At 45.4% G+C, this 23765-nt stretch overlaps 1 protein-coding gene across 1 annotated transcript in view; it reads left to right on the top strand.

The window, feature by feature from the left end:
* The window catches only part of skia (v-ski avian sarcoma viral oncogene homolog a), a 71218-nt gene that overhangs the window by 1377 nt on the left and 46076 nt on the right, over nucleotides 1–23765 (top strand). The window lies entirely within an intron of this gene.

Genomic DNA, 23765 nt, shown 5'->3' with positions numbered 1-23765 from the left:
TTGTACTTTTTTGGTTTGTTTATTTTATTTCCCAGTTTGTGCACTGCAGCTCAGTTTGACTATTTATTTCCCTCTCCTCCCTCTGACAGCACAGAGCTGGGTTTGAAGTTGCTTTTTAAAATACAGCTTTGTCCTAAACGGATCCAAATATCCATCTGGTTCATAGTGTGGCCCTCTAAATGGAACCTAGTGGCCCTCCTGGGTTCAGGGGGTCCCAGCAAAATGTCTCTGCATATGACTAGAACTGGTTCCAGTGAGAAGGTGTGCTGTAGATACCAGTTTGACAGATTCCCTGTTGGCCCCACACCACTTAATCATTCCCCAAATCCATCTGGGGCTAAATCTTATAAGGACTGTGTAGTATGTGTGTAGCCTACCTGGGGGCCGGTGTAAGGGTCCCAATCAGTATTTGCTCATCATTGACATATTGTCACTAATTGGGCCTCATCCAGCAGTGACAACACAAACGCCTCTGGTGGCAATAAAACCATTATGTGCCCGTGAAACACCGCTCAGCTTCACTTTTATTGGCCTCTACTGTAAATACAATCTCATTTAACAACAAATGGCTCAATGGACACAGTAAACAACAGCTACGGGTGTAGATTAAACATGAATTCAGATGTAAGTGAAGAAATTCTACTTCCCTTCTGCAGATTAAAAGGCATTTCCTTACACCCTCACACTCTTCAGTCGGAAAGAAGCTATCTCTTCCTCGTCTGCATTTCTGCTTGGTCTTTCATTGTGTGTTCCCATGGGAAGGGATACACTCGGTCAGCAGCGGGATTATGGTTATTATGACTAATAATTTTCCAGTTTCGTGTGTGTGTGTGACATTTAATGTATGTAATGTCCGCCTGGCTGTTGTGTGTCTGGCTTTCTGTGGCTATAAATGGCACTCTGGTTGGATCCACATCACCCAACTCGCCTTTTACTGGAGATGGTTGTAAATGTTTGAATAATCTGAATTAGAGCAGCCGCGCTAGTTTTGGCTCTGCATGTTTCCTGTGGTTTCTGTGAACAGATACAAGACTTCCGACCAGATGAAGCAGTTTAGACTCAGAATCTGGTTTTCCATGCTTCCCCCAGCTCTGCTGACTGTAAAGATGTATGAAGGGATTATAATCTGGACTTTGGTGTGCAGGCAGGAGTTTGCAGAGTTGTAGTTTGGTGGTAGACTGATAAAAGGAATCCCACCCCCCCCCCACCCCCTAGGAAAAAAAAAAGGCTAGTGCAGCCATTTGCATGAACTGTTACACATGAATGGAGCTGATGAAGCAGGGTTTAGAAGTATTGTGGTGGAAACATAATATGATCCAAACAAAGGAGAGCATTCAGCAAACATCGAACCCATCCCCCCTCCAAACATCCACCTACCCCAGGCATGACACACACACACTCACACCCATCCTCCCCCTCTCACCTACTTTTTTAACTTTTTACATCTGATTTGAAGCCAGAGCAGACTTCTGTGGGTGGTGGACTTGTTGATGAGGTGCAGAAAGCAACTGCAGAAGTGTTTACAGGCAGCTTCCCTCCAGCCCTCCACTAAGGCTTCTTTCAGGGGAATCTGCCAAAGAAAGAGAAATCAGGGAGACCCTTGAAGTCCTGGAGAGTGCCAAAGTCCTGCCATGCATGGTGAATACCCACTCTTGGCACACACTTTCATTCAGACTCGAGTGGGCACACCTCAAGGACCCCCACTTTCAGGGGCCTCTTCTGTTTTTATAAGTGCCGATGGGGCACCCAAGTGTTAAGCCCAAGGCTCATTTGAGCCTCTACCCCGCTTTTTAATTCGACTCCTCCTTGTTTTTCCTCAAGTACCCTGTTTCAAGAAAAACTAATGAGGGAATGCATGCTGGGTAGGAGTTGAGGAATATTGCTAAACTTATGGCAGCAGAGCTCCCCTTTGTCAGCACATTTCAGCACAGCCAAGGCACTTTGAAAATGTTCTTGGAGGATGTAAAGCAAAGTGCTAGACGGCGTTGCGCTGCCTTCTGCCTTTCAGCGCAAGAGAAAACGCCATCATCTGAGTGCTGTCAGAGGAGGAACCGGGCGGCTCTGTGAATATTAATGAGGGCGTTACAAAAGTGTTAGCAGCCGTCTCGCATGCAGACAGACACAGGAAGTGATATTGCCGCACTTCCCTCCTTGCAGACGCTCTTTTGAGAGTTTCCTTCTGAGACGAATACATGTGTTTGAATCACAGCCTGTTTGCGTAAAAACAGCTTTTTTTGCAGCGTGCATGCATTCGTGGAAGAAGTGCAGTAAAAGCTTATTCTCTGTTCTTATCTTGGGGATGTGAGCCACAGCGCTGATTGTAAACGGCAGTGAACTATTGAATTGTTTAAATTAGTTTATGTGCTGGGTGTGGAACACTTCTCCGAGTTGCTCAGGCCAGCCCTTGGCTGCGAGTCGTCTGGTTTCTGGCTGGTACACATGTGGGTGGCACACATAATCAGTGGCTTTCCGCATCAGGATGTTTAGATAAGGATTGCGGCTGCAGATTTAGTATGTTGCTAACTTTATAATTCGCCCTCAAGATGATGTGATTTCTGCACAATCGTCTGTTTAAGGGAGATATGTGAAAGGGAATAGGGGCGGGGGGTGGAGGGGGATGCTTGCTGTCGAGCCAGCTCCAGCTTGACTCATGCGTGGTTCAAACCCAGCAGGGTTACATCAGACTGTTTCTTTTTTTGGCACTTTCCTAAATGGCGATGCTCCTGTTCACCTCTTTCAGTTTTGGAAATAGAGCAATGTGTCTTTGTTGGAGTCATGGAATTTTTTTACACATGAATGCTCATTCATGAGATGCAGACAGACAGGCAGTCAGTCTGTGCTGACATTTCAGACCCGCCACTACTTCAGAGAGGTGGAGATGTTTTACACATCTAGTAATGAAAACAGTCTTTACTGGGCTTGAGTGAAACCTGTCCCCGTGTCCTTACAGTCAACCGTGACTCCGCTGCTCATGGTTGAAGGACTCCAGATTTCCTCCTTATCCAGTGATTCATGTTCATTCTGAAGGGGTGGGAAGTGATTTGTTTAGAGACAGGCATGAAGAAAGAACCCAGTGAGAACAATAAGGCAGGATAGAAGCCATTTTGCGTTTATGCTTCACATATGCTGTGCTGACACGCGACACATTCCTGCAGGCTTTATCCTGTGGCTCATTGTAGGAAAGGTTGAAATTAAAGTGTTGTAACAGAAATATTAAGCCCAGAAAATGGAAAAAGGAGACAAAACGTGTCTTTGGTGGGTTTGTGATACTTGGTTCCAAAGCATTGCACTCAAATATTTGGCCGCTGTCCCCTTTTACTTCCACAATCACCCCAACTCCTGAGACGCCCCCACTGCTGCTCGGGATATCTGGCCTCCAGCTGAAGGGGCTGCTTGTTTCAGAAGGGAGGTGGGGCAGTGGTGGTGGGGGCTCAGAGGAAGTGAACTCCCCAAGGGGATACAGGGCCATGTCCTGTTTCATATGCAAGGCGCAGTGTTGGCTAAGCCTGCTGACAGCCAGCCATGCCCACACGGACAGGACAACAGCTGGTAGCTGTGCATTTCAATCGCTACTGAGGGAATATTTCATTCTTTTTGTTTGGCAAAATGTGTTGGTTGCAAAAATCTACTGCAGAGCATCATTTTATCTTGATTGCATGGGTGTGAGGAAAAGTGTTTTTAATTCAATGCTGCATATTATTTTAGTAGAATTTAGAATTTGTCCTCTGCGCTTTGAAAAATGGAGGAAGCCACCGATTCAATTAGGCCTGTTTAAGGTCTTTGAGTTCTGTTGCCTGGATGCCGTTCTGGGTTTCTAATGGAAGACAGTCAGTCCGTGCTGTGAGGCATGACTGAGGGTCGGAGAGATCAATGCCGCTTTCACGTTTAAGTGTCTTTATGTCAAGTGTGATTGAAACCTCCCATTGCTTCTCGAGCTCGATTAAACCGGAGTGACGGACCAACGCAGAGAGTCTCTCCTCAGTGGAGTTCACTGGCGAGTTGGCTCCGAAGTAAATTGCATGTTATCTAGCCAAGGATAAAGCTGTAAATATACATTTTGGGTTGAAGGAACGGATTGCATTCTGAGAGAGAGAGGTTTCTTCTTCTGTACTAGCTTTTAGCCTGAATGGTATGCAAATCAAAATCAATTAAAAAGAGGGTGTTTAATTAGTAGTTAAGTTTGTGTGCTGAAACATTTGCTAATTACTTTCCACATAAACTGCGGCTTTTCCAAAGCTCTTTCATTTTTCCTCCCCTATGCAGGAAATCAACTGCAAAAACCACAGTTATTTTGCTCTTTTCCCGCTCATTGAAAGCGACTTTGCTCCGAGGCTCCTCCACAAAAACTCTGAGGAACAATTGTGTTGTGAGATGAGAAGGTGCGCCTTTAAAAACGTCTGTCTCTGCCTGTGTTTCCACCACAGCTGTAGACAGGATAGCACTTTAACACACATGAGAGAGAGAGGGAGGGAGAGTGGAAGAGCATCATAGGTTATTTAGCTTGTTCTGTTGTCTGGAACATTTTCAAAAGGCTGCCATTGAAGTAGCAGCGGAAAATAAATAAAGTGCAGTGATTCTTTTCATACAACATGTCTCCCTGCCACAAGCTGTTTATTTCAGACGGGGATTTTCCCAGTTGCTGCCTGATTGTGCACAAGAGTTGAAAGCATATAGAAGCAGTGTGTGTTGGTGGTAGATTGTTGAATGATTCTGACTTTAATGTCACTCAGCAGCAAAAATAGTATCTGTACATAATCTCAGGTATCACATCAGCACTAAATAATATATCTAGCCCTACCCAGAATTTGATTCTATTTTTAAGATGTAAACAATCATGCTGTCTCATATCCTCAGTGATTTCAAAAACCTCGACATAGAGTCTCATTCGGGAGGACAGAATCACTAAGGAAAACCAGAAAAGGAGAAGTTCAAGCCCTCTTTGCCCAACATTGTCTGCCCTCCACCCCGCTTGGATGCGCTTCCCTCCCCCGTCTTCCCTGGCCTACTGGCTTCTCCATCCATCAGCAGTGTCTTTGTGACAAATGGCAGAGCGGCCAGCCGAGTGCTTTATGAAGAGTCCGGAGGAGGAGACGAGGGGCGGGGGAAGGAAAACAAGGCTTTCTGGGGCTACTGGGCTACTTCCCACCTACCCACCTGTCCACTCAAGTAAGAGCGAGGGAAATAAAGGTTCCCAAGAAGTACTCCATGTTGTCGTTGCAGCCATGCATGCAAGCTGTCAGGGAAAGTTGTGCACGCAAAGCTCAGAGCAAATGTGCTTGAAGAGCCAAGAGCATGCGTGGAAATAAAGTATTTCCTTCCACTTGCTGAAATCCCTGTCAGAGTATTCATAGCCTGCCGATAAAGCGTGAAAATAACAAGCACACTCAGCTCGCAGTGGCTATTTTTAAGTCTTCGAAGGACCTTGAGGGTGTCTCGTTGAGATTATTGTAAGAGTGGCGCGGAAGGAGGAACCTGGTGACCTCCTCCAGGTGTTGCATGGTAAAGAAGCTCTTCCTCCATAAGAGGGTGTAGTTTGATGTCTGACCTGCCTGTTGGCTTGTGAACGGCACTGTGTCAATTATTTTGTGGGAATCCAATATTGATGATAGGTTACTGTAGGTGGCGAGGTCCTGCGTGTTTATTTATGAGAGCGTGTTTGAAATATTCATCAACACACATGGCACTGTAAGCCCAGCTATTGTCTTAACTACACATCCCCAAGCACCATCCTCTAACCTTTCGCCTGCTTCAACATGCCCCGCGGCCGCTTTAACAGGGATGCATCAGTGATGCTCAGATGTCAGTCAGACCAAACTGTGACCAGTGAGCTATTTTGTAGATATTTAAGTGGAAAGACTTTTAGTTTGATTGAAATGTTAAGACAAATTTGTGCAGTTTCAACATCAAGGAAGATGTTTCATTACATCATCTACAAATAATGTCATTGAAATGCTACTGAACACAAGGTTAGGGTTAACAAAGACGCATAGATGTCTTCTCACTGTGAGTTCTCAGTGTGGTTCTGGATGGGGCGGCTCCTCCACTGTTTGTGTATGGATTGCACGCATGATAAAAATCCAAGTCATATCCGAGAGCAGTTATGCTATCTGTTTGTTTTGACGTTAAGGCTTGTATTACGCTATCACAGGGCTCAAAGCAAATCCATATGAAGTGTTGAGAAAGATACAGCTGCTGAGGCTTGCGAGGCATCACATCTGATATCTGTGTAGGACATGCTTCGTTTAGGAAAATACCAGTCATCATATTGTCTTGTTCTATTTTTAGTTTTAGCCCAAAACAAAAATGACTCTAAAGGTGATTCACCCATCACCTATAGAGAGATTTCTTCAAGCTCTGACCTTTTAATGGGAAAAGAGCTCCAGATGAGATCATTATAAGTACCTGTAAGTGTTTAAACAACAGCATAAACTGCAGCAGTAGATGTTGAGAATGTAGGTTTCATGCCGGGAAACAGCTTTCATTGCGAGATGGACTGGTGGGATGGGGGGTTGACTTTGTGCTGCGTCAGCCCAGGATTACCCTTTGTATATGACAGCAGTGTTGGCCTATGGAGTTGCCCCACCCCCCTATATGTTTGGGAGAGCAGCCAGCACTACGTGACCTTTCCCTCCCCAAATAAAGAGGTGACCCACCTCACCCCTTGCCTCTCTTGAAGCGCAGGCGGCCAATCGCGTGCTGCTGAGCAACTCCCATGGGGCAGATGGCTGTCTGACGAAGGCACGTGATGTAATGAAATGAATGTTTGCGTGATGAACGGAGCACTCGGATGTGTTTCAGATTTCGTTGAAAGATTTGGGGGCTTACCTCGCAAAAGCATGCATGTGGGACACAGGGGATCATTTGAATAGCAAAGGCATCCTCTGCCTCATTTGGTGTGTGTGATTGTGCACGGGGCTGGTTGGGTGTATGATTTGGAATTTGTGTGTGTGTGCGTGCTTATTTTATGCCTGGATCAGCTGTAGGAGGAGATTAGCATGAGCTCACTGCCTACTCATTTCCATCCCCATCTGCCTGTCTCCCACAGTGATACCCCCCCAACCCCCAACCACACACACACACACACACACTACAGACTACACACCAACACGAGCACAGACATCCACACAACACCCAGATCCCACCCCCGCAATACCTCCATAGTCATAATGATTACAGAAGCAGACAGAATAGTGTGCACACACACACACACACACACACACACACACACACACACACACACACACACACACACACACACACAGACTTGCCAGCTGCAGTGGCAGAGCGTAACAACGTCCACCAGGCGTGGCTTAGAATATCCTCCCATAGTGTCCTGTCAGAAGCCAGTGGTCCATCTCAGCCAGTTGGGACAACAGTCCATGGGTGGACTGTTTTCTCCAAAGGACTTCCCTTTAATCATCTCAAAGTTTGGGAAGGACATGTAGAGAAAGAGAAGGCAGACATAGGGAGATTTCCAAGCTAATAATAAATTGTGCTAATCTTATTTCTGATTGAACTGGCATGATTCCTCTGCGACAGAAGCTGCCAAGTCCATTCAGCAGCTTTGCAAAATCTCTGTCAAGTGGATGGGATGGTGATAGTAGTGAGATATGGATTTTTATTTTAAAGAAGCACAGCAGCAAAATTGAACATTTTGGCTTCAGAAATCTGTTGGTGCAGAACAACACCATCGACAAAGCTTTTATTATTTCTGCTTTGGGAATCCATGACAGATGAAACGTGGGCTCATGATCATTATATTCTGGTTACATTTATAGAGATTTCTGTCAAAAATGCGTTACTGAAACTATTAAATCTAATTCCCATTGTATGTACTACAATTCACCATGGTTACAGCTGTGTAGTGCATAATCTACAAGGCTAAAAAGAAAGAGGATTAACCATGGCCAACATTGGCCTACAGTGTTTTTACCATCTGGCTTGTCTCTGCTGTAACGGCACAAAGCAAAAAATCAAGGAAAATCAGTGCCAATACTGACCAAGTTCACACTGTACATCTGGTTTGACTTGTGTCCCACCACAGTACTCAGTGCAGTCCCGGGGGTTCGAGAAATCTTTTTAATCAGTAAGAGGTTGCAGGTTTGTTCCTTGGTGTGTGTCCATCACCAGTGAAGCTCCTTGAACACAAACCTTAGTTCACAGCACCTTTATTCTTTTGAGTACAGATGTTGTGTGTGAGGAAGGCATTAAATCCTCCACTGCCCGTCTCAGCTCGCTTCAAAACAAGCATTTGTGGACATTGAGAAAAGTCTGACAGGGCTGGAGGTGTATTTTCTGTTGAGAAGGCAGGCTGTCCCACTGCTTGGCCTCAGCCATGTGAAAGGGCAGCTCCCAGGAGCTCTGCGAGGTATTGTGTGTGTGTGGGGGGGGGGGGGGGGGGGGGGGGGGGGACTGTCACCTCAATTGTGGTGGGTATCAGCTGTGATTGTGGGACAGATAGATGTGATTATCCGCCCCTCCCCCTGTTGGATGATCAGTGCCCCCAAAGCGCCTGAGTCATGGACCAGTGCTCATTGTTTGCCTCCCCCTCCTACATCCTCCGTCCTCCCTCTTGCGTCTGTTTGCTCATCTTTCCTGGAAGCGTCATGGCTGCTGCTGTCCAGCACAAACAAACAAAGAGGCGAGGTAGCCCTGCAGAACACTGTCTGCTCTTTTTCAACATGTATTCTTAGCACAGTGATTGAGATTACCCTCAGTTTGTGTAGAAAATACCTACTCACATTTTACTGAGCTGAACTGCAATTTCAACAATGACTCTTTCAGTCTGTCCACCTGCTGTCATTTACACTTGACAGATGTGAAAAAGTGAGAACTTTTTTGTATTGCATGAATCAAACAATCTCCTACTTTATGGAGCAATTGGTCAGGTGTGTGGAGTAGAGAAAGTAGGTTTGACTGTCTCTTCAAATAGCTACTTGGGGCCGTCTTTTGTGCATTCAAACTACTGCAACAACGTAAATGGAGGAGAGACTGTCCAAAAATATGCTTCCATATCCATTTGCATGCTCAGCTGCATCAACACTACAAAGACACTTTTGCTTTCGGATGTGATTGGACGACACATTATACACGCTACTTTGCTTGAAACAGGTCCTGTGATTTGTAAATTGGGCCTTTTTAAAGTTACAAAAAGAAAAGCAACATATTCAGTTCTAATCTGCAGCTTCAGTCCAAAATAAATAGAATAAAACTTCATATTTGTTTGGAAAGAATCTGAATACATATTATTCATTGCCCTAAACTTCTACTTCACAACGCACCTGAGGGAATATTTTTATACCAGAGTCTTTGAGAGTCTCTTCAAAAGAGGAATACTCCAGAAGCTTCACAGGCTTTTGCAGTAAGGCGTTCCCCAGACAGTGTAATAGATTCAATGCTGTCTTGCGCACATCCTTTCTTGGAAAAGGTGTCTCTCTTGGCAGCACAGTCTGTAAACACCTTTTTACATTTGTTTAGTCTGCTCTGACTCATAGTTACATCTATCTGCCTTTAGTTTTCTTAAGGTGGGTTGGGTTAATCTTACACTGTATTAATCAGGAGGTGGACAGACCTGCCCTATTGATCCAACAAAGCAACTTCGTCCTGAACTTTGACTGGCCTCTGTAACCTTCCTCTGATTATCAGAGTCATTTAGAAGAAGTGCTGTGAGGCCAGGTGTGCCACAATTGAAAGCTACAACTGAAAGAGGATTTGGGGTTAGCTGATTGGACTGAGACACATGGGAAGTTTGAAGGATGAGATCACTGGGTTTGAAGTGAAAGCAGTGAGTGAAGGGCAGGTTCCAGTCGGTGGGTGCAGACTGGAGACCAGGGTTAAACCTGGCTGGGGGAGCAGAACTAGACACCTTTCATTTAGGCAGCCTGGGCAGAAACCGAAACAAAGTCTGTGAACCGAGGCCACACCTCGGCTGCAACTTGTCAGGAAGTCGAGGTGGAAGAGGTGTGTGTGTGTGTGTGTGTGTGTGTGTGTGTGTGTGTGTGTGTGTGTTTGTTTGTTTGAATTTGTTTGAGCACACCGGGGCCTCTTGGTTGAGACAGTGAAGGGGTCGGGCTCAGTAGGCTCTCCAGTAGGCTCACTTTACTCTTCAGGAATGAAGTGTTGGAAACACAGGCTTATAATGTGGTTAACATCCTTCCTCCAGACTGGCCGGGCCATTCCTTCTCTCCAAGTCACCAATCTCCTGAATTAATCCATCCCAGCCGCACTCTGGCAAATGAAGCGGCCATGCAGACGCTAAATAAAACAATATGCTGAAAGGAGATCCCTCCTCCTGGCACGGACGCCTGCTTCTCGGGTTCAGGAAGCCTCCACCCGGCCAAGAATTGCTCCTCTGCTTTAACCAACCCCCCACCCCTTTAACTCGCCCCATTGACTTCACCCCCGCCCCCCCCATCCATCCACACTATTAATTTCTTATTGTAAAGCACATACACAGAGAAGACCTAAACACATTTCTGCACAAACACATGACATCCTCTTCCTGTACACACACACACACGTGCACATACACTCCTACAGAGCAGACAATAGACCTCTTGAAGCCCTCGGCTTATAATTAATGTAATTGTAGATCTGTAAGACAAGGTAATGTGTGGAGTGTGCAAGTGCCTCCGACCCACAGTAAGCACAAAGACGTTATTCTCAGCGTCTTCCTTTAAAGAAACAGAGCCAAGACTATCTTGAGCACCAGGACACAGTTAGTATAAAACCCACTGCCATTTCTATACGTCTGCTGTGAGTGTGTGGAGGGGAGGAGCGGGGGAGGTCGGACAAGCTGACTTATCCCATGTGACCTCTAGACTTCTCACTGGGCTCATCTGTCTGCCCTGTTTAATTATCTTCTCACGCACGCACGCTGGCAAGCAAACACACAAGCACACAGGCACACACGCACACTAGAGGTCAGGGATGCAGCTGAACCTTGCCACACTACCTCCGCTCCTACTCCCCTTCCCCTCCCTCCCTCCCTGCCCCTCTATAGGCATGGCTGCTGGTTGTCTGCATGGCTCTGCAGAGGATTAAACCAGACATGTGCGTTTGTGTGTGTGAGTGCTTGTGGTTGCATAGCAGTCACACTTTTTCCCACCAGCGTTATCACAACAACGATGCATGTCTCCCACATAGGCCTGCTTTCTAGGATTGAGGCTCCAGCAGGTTTAGACCATCAGATTTCATCTATTTTGTTGTGAGTAAAACCCAGATATTGTTTTTTACTGTGAGCGTTGCACCAGGTCTCTAAGTTAGGTTGCTTGATCTAGCATCTCGCTTGTTTTTTTTTTCTTTTGGGCAAGTGTGAAACCATATTGATTTGCTGATATGCCAGTTCCAATGCAAATGCAACCCCCAATGCACTGATTTAACACCAAGTCAACTTTGAAGCGTGTGCATAAAGGACACCATATGCCTTGGTGATAGGGCCAAAAAAGATAGAAAAAATCACACTTTTCTTAAAGCTTGGCTGTTATTCAACATTTTATTTGGAATTTATTTTCCCCAAACAAATGCAAAAACAACATAGCGATACATACATGTGGAAAACAGTTGAGCCGTAATAATAAACCACCACTTGTAAGACTTCATAATGCATGACATACACAACACATTTTACATTCTACTGAAAATAACCTTTTTGTGCACGCTATAATAACCCCATTTCCACAGCCTAGACATCAGAAACATCTTGCAAAAACAAAAAAGTGTTCCTGTGATTTGCCATCAAGCCTTAGTAGAATAAATCTCCCACAGTAGATACAAGAAAACTACAACAAGGTCATGAAGATCATAATCGAGGTGAGGTATAGAATATCTGCCTCATCCTCCTCTCTGGCACCTCAGCCGGGTGTGAATGTGTATGTTTTCTCTTTAGAAGTGTTCATATTTCTCAGATATAATCAAATGTGAGCAAGGAGCTTTGATCCAATCACAGTGCTTGGTCTAGATACGTTTGGTGTTTTAAAGTCAGGTTGAGGTACGTACTGTTCTTATCTAGATTTAGACACTATCTGGACACATCGTGGTATGAGACGTCAGGCCTGAGACAGAGGAGAGCGCTGGGGTGTGCTTTATTTTCCACAGAGCAGAGTCAATGTTTGTTCTGAGGAGAGGCCGAGACGGGAGGTAGTGTTTAGTCTCGGCTCAAGGACAGAGCCAGAGGTGTTATGTCTCCTTGCCTTTCTGCTCTCTCTCTCTCTCAGCCTCTCATGTTTTCTTAAACTGGTTACTTCCCCGGTGTCAAACCCCCTCCTCTGCCCCGCCAGACCCCTGCCTCTCACTGCTTTCACTGTCAGTGGCGAAATGTCCAGCTCAGGAAGCGCTGTGAAACATCAGATTCCACTTCCTGCAGGAATCAATACATCTCAGGTCCAGCAGACACACCCACAGCTGAGAATGCACAGGCAGTTTCTTTATCCCTCACTCATTCACTCACTCGCGCGCGCACACACACACACACACACACACACACACACACACACACACACACACACACACACACACACACACACACACACACACACACACAACTGGGGTGATTTCACACTGTATGCATGTAAGAAGTACTTTTCTTCAGAACAACAAATGTGATTTGATTTCTAAGCCTTAAAATCTTAAAATGGAAGAGTGTTGCAAAGGCCCGGATGTCCTTCAGATGATCTAATGAGGAGCTGTCAGTCCCAATGAATCAAATCAACGGTCATTCACATCTTTAAACTCTTACAATGTGGAGCCATCGGTGTTAAAAGGGCTTTGCCTCTTAATAAGCAGTCACCCAGAGGACAGTTCCCAATGGGTGGGTAGGGGTCCTTCTATGCATATATTAGGGAGTTCCAGGGTAACTCACTGGGGTTCTGTGGGTCTTTGAGATGGTTCCAGGAGATCCTAAAGGGAGTTACATTTATTAATTTGGCATTTTTGGCATTTGCTTTTGTCTAAAGTGACATGCAAATGAGGTATTGTGCAGCTATAGTAGATCATGGAGAGACGAGTGCTGCGAGGCTGCAGGAGCATGAGGTAACATGTAACAGCCTAACAAATGACGAGATGGAGGGAGAGGGAGGTGTTCAAGTGATTTTGAAGGAGTTTTAGGGTCTTCCACATAAAAAGTTTTTTATTTCATTATAATTCAGTCCAATTTAAATGATCCCACTTAGTCTAGATGATGTAAAATAAGGACAATTAGCTCATCGGTTTCATTGTGGCTCGGTTGGGTCCTCTGATCAGACACTTTAATTCTATACTAAATCATCCTCTTGCTGCCCACCTTGTGTTCGTTTCTCCTCCGTGGTTGATTTTGACATTGAAATGAAGCAGCAGTGAAACTGATAGAGGGATGAATTGAAGGAGGGGTAGATGGATGCCTCGACCATCCTCCTCCTCCTCCTCCCCAACAGCACTAATGAAATGATAGATCCCTGATGTGGATGGGAGCAGAAATGAAGGGATGACCTCACAGCCACCTAATCGCCGCGGAGGGACAGGCCGGCAGCTAATGTGTCCATTAGCCTTCCCTCCGCCAGAGGAGAAACCAACCTGGCTGGTAGATAGAGAGGGGGGGATGAGATGGAGGACAGGAAGTGACATAAGTTGTACTCTCTGTCGTCTCGGCCCGCTGCTTTGACTGATCAAGATATAATGTTTAGCTGCTTTTCTCCTTGTTGAAACTTCTAGGGGTTTTTTGCTTGAGTGAGAACACGATTTGAGGGCGGCTGTGGCTCAGGAGGTAGTGCAGGTTGCGGTTCAATCCCCGGCTCCTCCAGGCTGCATGTCGAGTTGCCTTTTCTGGCTGTTCCAACAGTGTGTGAATGTTAGTTTCTGTTTGAGCACTTAGGCTCAGCGTATGAATGTGTGTGAATGGTGAATGCAGATGTAGTGTAAAAGCTCTTTGAGTGGTTGAAAAGACTAGAAAGGTGCTATACTAATACGGAGCATTTACTAAAGATTAAATGCAAAACATAAGTTAGGAGTAAAGGCTCTATTCTTGGACGGATGGAAGAGCCTCAACACCCCATCCACACTACTGCGTTTTCGAATTAAAACGGAGACCTTTTGCTATGTTTGCATCTCCCTTCCAGACAAAAATGACGAAAACGAAGACCTAAAATGGAGAAGTTTGGAAATCCTGCCGACCCATTTTGTGTTTCAAGACTCCGGAGGCGTTTTAGTGAAGACGGGCCAAAATCAAACCAGTGTTGACTAACAGTCTAACTCTTTCCTGAACACCAGCCCCTTTGCAGGACCGTCTCTGTGGCTGGGTAAACGTTTTCTGCTGTGGGATCCTGTTGTTCCTTGCCTGGTCTACAGTTCATCACGGGGGGTCAGAGAGGTTGCTGATACCAGAGTTTGCTCCAATGGAAGCCCCCTCCCCCTACACCATGTGACCCATGTGGGGTGACTGTGGACAACAGCCAGAAGCTCAGGGATGGGCCTTTTTGTGCAAAATGAAAACACAGTACATGTACACGCAAAATTGAACAAGTGAACCGATGCAGTGTCACATGTTCACCTGCTGCACTGCAGGCCCTCCTACTTCCCTTTTTCTGAGTACAGCCAGGGCGAGCAGCGTGTCAGCCGTCGGCCACAACAACCCTGCAGACTGTCAGTCTGAACTTGTACCGCAGAGCAGTGGCAGGCAGCAACTTAGACTTCTGGTTTCGACACCACACCGACTTCCTGTGGCGCCTCCGCCCTGCTGTCGGAAACGTCTTCAGCTCTTGTGCTGCAACAGTCCCCTATGTCATGTACATGATAATGTACATTATCTTGTCCCAGAATGGTTTGAGCCTCAAAAAACAACCAAAATGAAACACCCAAATTGTGAAACAACAGAATTATGTTAAATTGAAAGATGTTGAATATTATAAAATACTGTCTGAAGGAAGCTTCAATGTTTCAAACCAAACTCCAGGCCCTCCCCAGACCTTCTCACTACTGGAAGCCATGTGATTTGGCTCTTTCTCCCTATGTCTCCCTCTTTGAATTGCTCAAACTCTCCCAGAGTTCAACAGTGGAACAAAATGTCCGGCTCCGGAGTGGAAAGTGCCAGTACGTACTGGCCAGCCGGCTCAATTTTGAGGCTGCCCAGCACCCTGCGCTAAACCAAAGGGCCTCTTTGTGCTCTGCCCTCACAAAGATGTACCCCGAGCAGCAAAAAAAACACGTCCAAAAACAAAACCAACAGCAGTGTCCCGGCCTGCAGTCCTGCACGCAGGGTCCAAGTGGAGGAGCTGCCAGAATCGGAGGTCACAAATAAAACCTGGTGAATAAGCCGGAGAGAAACAGAGGAAGGAAGTTTTCCATTTGAGCTGAAAAGGTCCCACGTGGTCGGCTTCCCCTCATTCCTCTTCCTCTTGTGCTAAGATCATGAAGGCCATGCAAATGCTCAGGTTCGTCTTTGCAATCAGTGAGTGCTGAATAATATATTATAACTGGAATGTGTCCTTCAGTATGTCAAAAAACCATCAAGGAGGGTTGCAACAAATGATTTTGTTCATTATTGATGAATCAGTCCACTATTTCATCATTTGTCAAGAAACAGCAAAAGACGCCAGTCACAGTTTCCCAGAGGCACAGGTAAGGTCTTGATACCAACAGCCCGAAACCTTTAGTATCGCACTTAATTAATGACAGCTTTGATTGCATTTCTGCATCATCTGCATATTGATTACTGGACGGACAGCGGACCTTACATTTTAGTAGTTTTTCAAACAGGGCCGGTGTTTTGAAAGCAATAACAATCACATGACTATCAGCACCATAAACAGATAGCCTACCAGCCAGACACACTCTACAGGCTGCTACGTCTCCTGTAACCCCACTTTGACTGGGCTGAATTTGCTCTGTTTGTGTGTATGTGTTTTCATAACGTGGTGCTAATGAACTTTGAGCCGTCTGTGATAGTAAAAGCACAGTCGGCCGCCACATGAATGCGGTTTCCTGCACTCGATAATGCGGCCAATCACTGTGGCGACCTGAGTATTCCACCCTGAACTCTCAGCTTTATAGCATCAGAGATACGCCTCATGCGCCTGTGGCAGACTACCTGCCACTCACACACACACAGCGTGGGCCACCTAATTGTTGGCTGCTGGCTGCGTGCAGGTCGCGTCATACAAAGTCCCATTCAGAGTGTTAATTAGGCTAACCTGAAGTTCAGTGACCGGCAGTTCATTACAGAAATAGCACAATAGAGGATGGCTTAAAATGCGGTGTATATGTGTGTGTGTGTGTGTGTGTGTGTGTGTGTGGATGCTACAGGGCACAGCCAGCACCAGCAGCAGCTACTAATGGGGGGGGGGGCAGACAGTCAGACACCTCTGTGGCGTAGAGAGAGGGGAGGGGGAAAGCGATAATGGATTTACTTTAGTGTGTGTTTCAAGGTGCCAGACAGTGTCCCCCCGCTCTTGCGCTCTCTTAAAGTGGGCTAAGCAGGAGCTCGAGCATTAAGGCAAGGCAGCCTTGTGTGGAAAAAAAACTACTCTCCCTCTTCCTTCCTTTTCATGTTTGGAGAGAGCTGCAGCATTAAGTGAGAGAGGCATCAGACTTGTGTGTGTGTGTGGTTGTGAGTTTAATGCACCGCCTCCACACCACACAGCACCGTGCTCTGGCCCTACATTATCCCAAATGCTGCTGCTGCTGCTGTGATTGGAGCGGTAATGTGGTTGCTAAGCAAATGCAGTTTTCTTGGGCTAAATCGGAGCGGGTAAGACTGCTTCCTGGCTGGCTGGCTGGTGGGCCGGGCTTTGGTGCTGCTGCGTGCTAACATGACTCACACACAAAGACATGCACACACGCACATGGCAGGGTTGTTTCACTGCAGCACCAGATGGACCTCAGAAAGTAGTTTTTATTCTTTCACCTGTGTCAGTCTGTCAAGTGCCTAGTGCGCCCGACATCTTCATTTAAAAACAATTCTTCTTGTTAATTTCTCTGAGCTGTAATAATATTCCTTAGACCTTGTGAAGTTAATCATTGCCTCCGCTCCAGCGGGGAACCGGCCCTGATGTCCAAATGTTTTGTCATTTCACTTGATAATGAAGCAGCCGGATGAGTTCCACCCAGAGACAGTTTTTTTTTGCTGCAGTTTGTCATATTAGCAGCTCAGGGCGAGAAGATGATGATGAGTAATAAGGAGTGAAACAATCGGAGAGAGAGAGCAGTGGTGGGCCACAACAAAAGGCGTCCGATGATTCAAACAAAGCAACTGCTGTGTGTATTTATAAGCTACTGGTAATAGTTTTTTGTGTAGTGATTGTTGTTTTACAGAGTTGAAACAAACCACACCCTTTCTCAGTTCAGTACTCTGCTGGAGTCTCAGTCTGGTATGACTGGTAGCGTACGGTATGTTTCACGATAGATAAGAAGGAGGAGACATGTTTGATTGATGATTTCATCATTAAGTATTTACACAGTCTAGCTTTCATGTCTTGATTATTATTGTTTGATTAACCAGCTGTTTAGTTTATAAAATGTCAAAAAATAGGCATGATCACTTGTTTTGTGCAACTGTGTAAAACTTTTTAATCTACAAGGACATAAAACAGTGAATCACTAATTATCTATTGCTCGACTAACACCTGTGTTTAATTGTAGGGTTCTTGTAATATTGATGAAGTTTTTGGTTGATATTAGTTGAAAAGGTGGCATTAGCAATAGTTAACGCCACCTTTTCAACTAATATCAACCAAAAACTTCAATCCAAACTCTTAACAATCTTAAAAAGTTAAGAGTTTTTAAAGATCTAACTGCTCGGTCGTTTCACAGCAGCGTTGTGTGATATATAGTAGGGGTGGGGGAAAAAATCGATACAGCATAGTATCGTGATATTTGCCATGGCAATACTGACCATATAGGGGACTGAAAAAGTGATATGAACAAACAGAGAAATGTATCTTTTTAGATAAACAGATGTTGACAAAGTTTGACTTTAGGGACCTAATTGGAAGTTGGAAAAAGGTAATAAATTGCAATATATCTCAAAATATTAAAAATCGAATCGCAACATAAATATCGTGATAATATCGTATCGTGGGGCCTCTGGTGATTCCCACCCCTAATATATAGTGGATAGTACATTTATTTCACCAAAGGCAGATAGTGTCATGTTGATAAGTCTCTTCCAAGCTGCTGACGGATCTCCGGTTGCCGATCAGTCCGCCAGCCGCTGGCTCGTGTTGCCGGTAAGGCGAGATGGCAACTCTGGGTCAACTGTCTGTCAAAGAGCGAGATGGAGGTGCAAGGATGGGGAGGGGCTGGGTGGGGGTTGGGGGTTGGTTCCTGAAGGCAGCTTTAATTAAAGCAGTTTGGTTAGAGTGGCCAGCATGACACATTCTTGTCAGGAGACCCAAGAGCAACGGGGCCAGCAATTAGATCGTCAAGAAGTCAAGAGGTGGTAATGTGGAGGGCCCGAAGGTGCACCCAGGGATCCACTTTCAAACAGGTTAAGGGCAGTAGTGCTGTCTGTATGTCGGCGGGTTTGTGTGTAAGAGCAGGGTGTCATCTACTTTTAGCTTCACGCTCAGTGTCACATTTCCCCACCTTACGTCGAAGCTACTCCACCAGTCTGTCTTACTGAGACACATGCACCGCAGTGCTCACCCAGCGTAGAGTAAACACCCCAAACACTGTGCTTTGTTGATGATTTGTCATTTTAATACCAATAGAGTAATTTATATTTCATTAGGTTATTGAGTTTCAACACAACAGAGTCATCCAAGATAGAAAATCAGTGTTGGTGGCTGCGCCGTGTGTATTGTATGAAAGCTAATGTATAAACTGTGAGGCAGTGAATAGTAGCGCTTCATGCTGTCACTGCTGCTGCTGCAACACTGAAAGAAGTGGGTTTAAAAATGAACATCAGAGCCTCCATATTAAATGTGTGTACCCAGAAGTGCCAACAGACGTGATTTGTTGGTTACAAAAAATGAACTGAAAGCAGTTTCATAATCAATGAATCGTTTCAAGTTCTCACCAAGCAAAACGTTCGTCAGTTGCAGCTTCGCAAAGGTGAGGATTTTCAGTTTTCTCTGTTTTCTAATATAAATAGATATAAATAAATGTACTTTCTAAGGAAAGTAATCATTAGATGCAGCCCTATGTTTCGATATATATTTTGGGAAACCCTCTTATTTGCGGTCTTACCCAGAGTCAGTGGAGAAGAATGTTTTGACCAGCTTTGTGAAGAATGGCTGGTTCGCTTGATGCTGCGGCCAAAACTAGACCCACAACTGAACTTTGACTTTTGGGGGGCTGCTTGACACTTCTATACTTGGTGCTCAGAAATATTTCTTTTGGTGCACAAACAGGAGTCTGGGTTTCGGCACTGATGCCAAAACAATACATTATTTTGATACCTTGGTTTGTGGAACATAAACCTATTTTAACCAATTTTTCAGCTGAACAAAAAATGCCAAGCTGCTCAATACAGTGGTGTAAAATGAAGAACTTGGGATAGATGGTAGGAAGATACAGACCAAGCCTTTTTAGTTTTCGGTGCTCTGGACACATTTTGGTCTGTTCTTTAACACGACGGTTTGATGCCCAACCCTCCTCCGACCTGACTCTGGATCACACCAAAATGTTGGACTGCTCCTTTAAATGGTTCTTTACAGCACCGTGTACCATAGTCCGACCCTGCAGAAATGTTCTCTGCTGCTGCTGCGTGGAACCCTTTCTGTTGAGAGTGTGTGTGTGAGGGAGGCCTCATGTGGGCCTGACCTGATTCTAGCCAAGCATTGCGTGCCTGACCAGAGCGTCTCTCTGTTCTCTTCCTCTCTTTCTCTTTCCCATCCACCCCCTTCCCTCGCTCTGCCTCGCTCTCCCTTCTCTCTCTCATCCGTTCTTCTCTTGCTCTCTCTTTCTCTTTTCCCCCCGCATTACAGTGTGCCTCACCGCCCATGCTGCACAGTTCACTCTTTCATGCACACACACACAGGGTCCCACAGGCTCCCAGCATGCTTACCTCAGTGGAACTGAACTGAAAATTTCACAGCGGCTTCATGGCAGACAAAATGAGAGTGGCGCTGTCTGCCTCCATGCTGTTCAATGGGACAGGATTTACATATCTGTGTTAAAGTTTAGGATGAAACTTGAAATCATCTTTTTCCATTTTAGATATCAAACCACAACATTATTGCATCTGTTCCTTCATGAAATAAAGGAAGGGGAATGTGCATGCCTGATATTCACTGAATACAAAATGCTTCCTGTGCAGCGCATCACTATATGCAAAACCATCTCTGAGGAGTCTTGAGGGGCCAGTTTAACCTGCCAACCTGCTGCTGGAGGTGTGCCAGCGAGGAGCAGAGGGCGTTAACATGTTTTCTATTTCATTGGGCAGGTGGGAGGACGTTTCAGTGTGCACACACACACACACACAATACCATGGCCTCTTCTTTGGCCCTCAATTAAATTTTCTGTCCACATGCTGATAAAAAACAGTGCTGTCCAAATGTTCTCTCTCTCAAGAAAGTTTCAAGTGTCTACAAGTTAATTTAAAGTGTATAAAAACAGCAGTATGGTCCTTATGTGTCCAAGCTGCCATTGCAATACTCCTCATTACAAACTCTGTAAAGTTTGGCATCCCACACCCACAGTCACCCCCCCTGCCCCCGTCCATCCTTCAGAGGTTCTGTTGTCAGGAGGGATGATCCAGGGCCTGTCACCCCCAATTATCCAGATGTGGGCCTCTGCCTCTATTCCTCCCACTAATCCCTCCTTTCTCTCGCTCTCTTTCCTTTCTGTTCTTCTGGTTGGACACAAAAACATTGTATCGCCATAGTTTGAGTGTTATGAAAGGTGTTGTTAAGGCATATACAGTTTGCATGCTATATTATCCTGCTGGGTTTTTTGGTCATCGACTCATAAATAGACCTGTTATAGGGTTATGTCTTGCTCTGCAAAAACTGAGCTCTCAAAAACAAGGGGAAAAAAGCATTAAAATGGGGGAAATATTACTTAAAATAAGCAAAATTATCTGCCAACAGAACAAGAATATTTCAATTGCTTCTTAAGGCCAAAAAACCTTGTAACAAGTGAAATTGAAAGTGAAATAAAAGCTGCTTGGTAAGAAGAAATATCTTGTCAGAAAAAAAACAAGTATATTTTGCCTTCAATTAAGATAAGTAATCTTACCAAGATTTTAGTTTTTTGCAGTGTGTGAGTTATGATATAGAGAAGCTGTTATGTAGCTAATAGCAGCAACTGGTAGCTGTTTGAAAACTGTAAAAACTCAGACCGTCTAACATCATCTGAAACCCTTCAGACGGTGGAGTCAGGGTGTAACTTTTCAGACCACCTCAGTCTCTCTTCCTGCTTAACGGCAGTCTGGTATCATTTCCAGCCCCGACTCATCTTTATTCTCCTGAGGAGAAAGGAGATGAAGGTCAGCAGCCTCGCAAATAGAGCAGCGCCTGCACTTTCTCCTTTGGGCATGCCCTGTAGGACCTCTGAGCAGTGATTTGGTGCTGTCCGGGGCATCAAAACAGCCGCCAAGAATTCTGAAAAGCTCATCAGATTATCTTTTCACATTGGTATCTTTTACTTGACTGGTGAATCAGTGTTTACAGAATGTGTGAACACCATTAATGCACTTCTTGTGGGAGGCCGTGCGTGCGTTTGGGGGCCCTACTTTTATCAGCTGACCTACTTTACAAAGCACTTTGTGCTCACATTGGATCTGGTAATTTGATGTGATGCACCTCTATGTGGTTCTGTTCAGCAGCCTTGCGTGGCCGGCACATGCCGGTCGGGGGGAGAGAGGACAGGCTGCCACCACTGCTGCGTCTTTAAAAACTCTCTCCAAGCTGCTTTTCAGATTACCAGCGCTGCAAACTAGGTAATCGCCCCTCAGCACGAAAGGGCTTATATACCAACTGCAAAGTACGCACAATTCATTTCCAGCGCCACCTCACCCTGCTCGCTGCTTTAATCGGATTCTTGTTTTTGCTGTTTTGTTCTCACAGTTATGCGAGTGGGTGCTGTTGTTTACCTCTCATTCTTGGTGAATGCACAGCACTTGTGCTTATGGCTGTGTTAGGCTGTGTGTGTGTTTGCGTGACTGATCATTTCAAGCCTTCTTAGCTTTTTCCTGGTGGCAGGTGGCACCAATATGGTGTTACCGTGCTGAGTAGAAACCAAAGATAAATAAAAGGATGGAAGAAGGAAAGAAGAAAATGATGATCAGAAAAGTGCAATGGAGAAGATCAGATTTGGTGTCGACATGGTGCTCTTTGGTCATATTGGTGCAGAACAAAACTGTCAGCAACAACGATCAGTTGGGATATGAGTTCATCTCTAATAATGTGCCAGAAATAACACACAGCAGATAATATATGAGAAGTCAGATTGTTTCTTGGTAGCAACTTGTAATAATGAAGATGAATCAGTAACAGATCAGGTGCAACTTTTGCCAACAACCTCTATCCACATCCCCCACATACACCACTTCCAGTTGCATTATTGTCTTTTTTCTTTTTTTTTCCTTTTGAGGCAACCATTTTGGCTCCTGGAGAAGTAGTGATGATAGTGGTGATGGTGGTGGCAAACAACCAAACAGAGGGGGGGTTGTTTTGGCTCAGATATTTGTGCAGCTATGGAAAGAGTTAGCCAATGAATGGTGGGCAGGCAGGCAACAATTGTCCTGCCAGAGCCAAGAAAAGTTCTTCAACATCCCCCCCGCACGGTTTTACAAGAGGGAGGAGTGCAAAAGAACTCTGGTCTGAAGTTCCACATGCAGAGCCAGCAGTTCCTGCTTCTTAAACTTGTTACTTACAGCTAAATGCTATAACTGGAATGACACAGAGTGCTGTTATTGGCCTTTTATTAAAAGCCATAAAGTACAATCACTGTCATCCACCACTGATAGGATGCACTAACTGGAAGAAGCTTCAGACTACAGATGAGCAGACGTTGGTTTCCTCATTCACTGATAGCTAAAGCAAAATTGCTTGTTTTTGGAATGTAATGAACTTAATTAATATTTAAACCAGGGAAAGAAAGATTACATTGCAATCGGGAAGGGAAGAATCTGCTGTCCGGCCGTCTTAAAGCAGCAGCAGCAGCTTCAGCAGCAGCAGCCTTGTATGATAAGAAAAAAAGGCATGGAAAAAGTGAGTTTTACTTGAGTTTTGGAAGATAACCGGTTCTGGTGACAACACCCCCTTCCTCCAATGTTCCTTTCTCAGTTCATATGCTTCCCATCAGGCAGAGCTGTGTGTGTGTGTGTGTGTGTGTGTGTGTGTGTGGCGAATGGCAGTCCTGCTTTCCAGATGTGAGAGGAAAGGAGGGAAATGAGGAGAACAGGATGGACAAAAGAGAGTGTGACGACACAAACAGACTATCCTTGACTTAAAGACTCATCCTGGCTCCAGTTTCAGTCTGGCTCGTGGTCAGTGGTCTTTGTCAGGTGGGAGGTGGATCCCCTGACTAAACCACAGCCTTCTAATTTCACTCTGCAAAGGAATCCGATTTGTAAACACGGCTATTAGTCCCCCCCCCCCCAATGTACACTTGGCCTTGAATATTCTGGCCTCCACTCCTCCTCTTCTAGAACAAACTACTCTCTCAGAAGCCACAACAGCTCCTTTATAAGGCCCTCAGTTTTCACCTCCCAGCCGCTGCCCAAGTAGGCTGTACCGCTGTTAGCAGCTCTGGCTGCAGCCCAAACTTTCTGTTGGCCTGTTATTCAACCTGACCCCTCTCTGACCTCGCTGTGGCCCCGGCTCTCTGGCTGTTAAAACCTGAGGACGTAA

The sequence above is a fragment of the Micropterus dolomieu genome, linkage group LG08, assembly GCF_021292245.1.
Source record: "Micropterus dolomieu isolate WLL.071019.BEF.003 ecotype Adirondacks linkage group LG08, ASM2129224v1, whole genome shotgun sequence".
Lineage (NCBI taxonomy): Eukaryota > Metazoa > Chordata > Actinopteri > Centrarchiformes > Centrarchidae > Micropterus > Micropterus dolomieu.
Note: the sequence above shows the minus strand (reverse complement) of the source record. Positions and strands in the feature narration are given on the sequence as shown.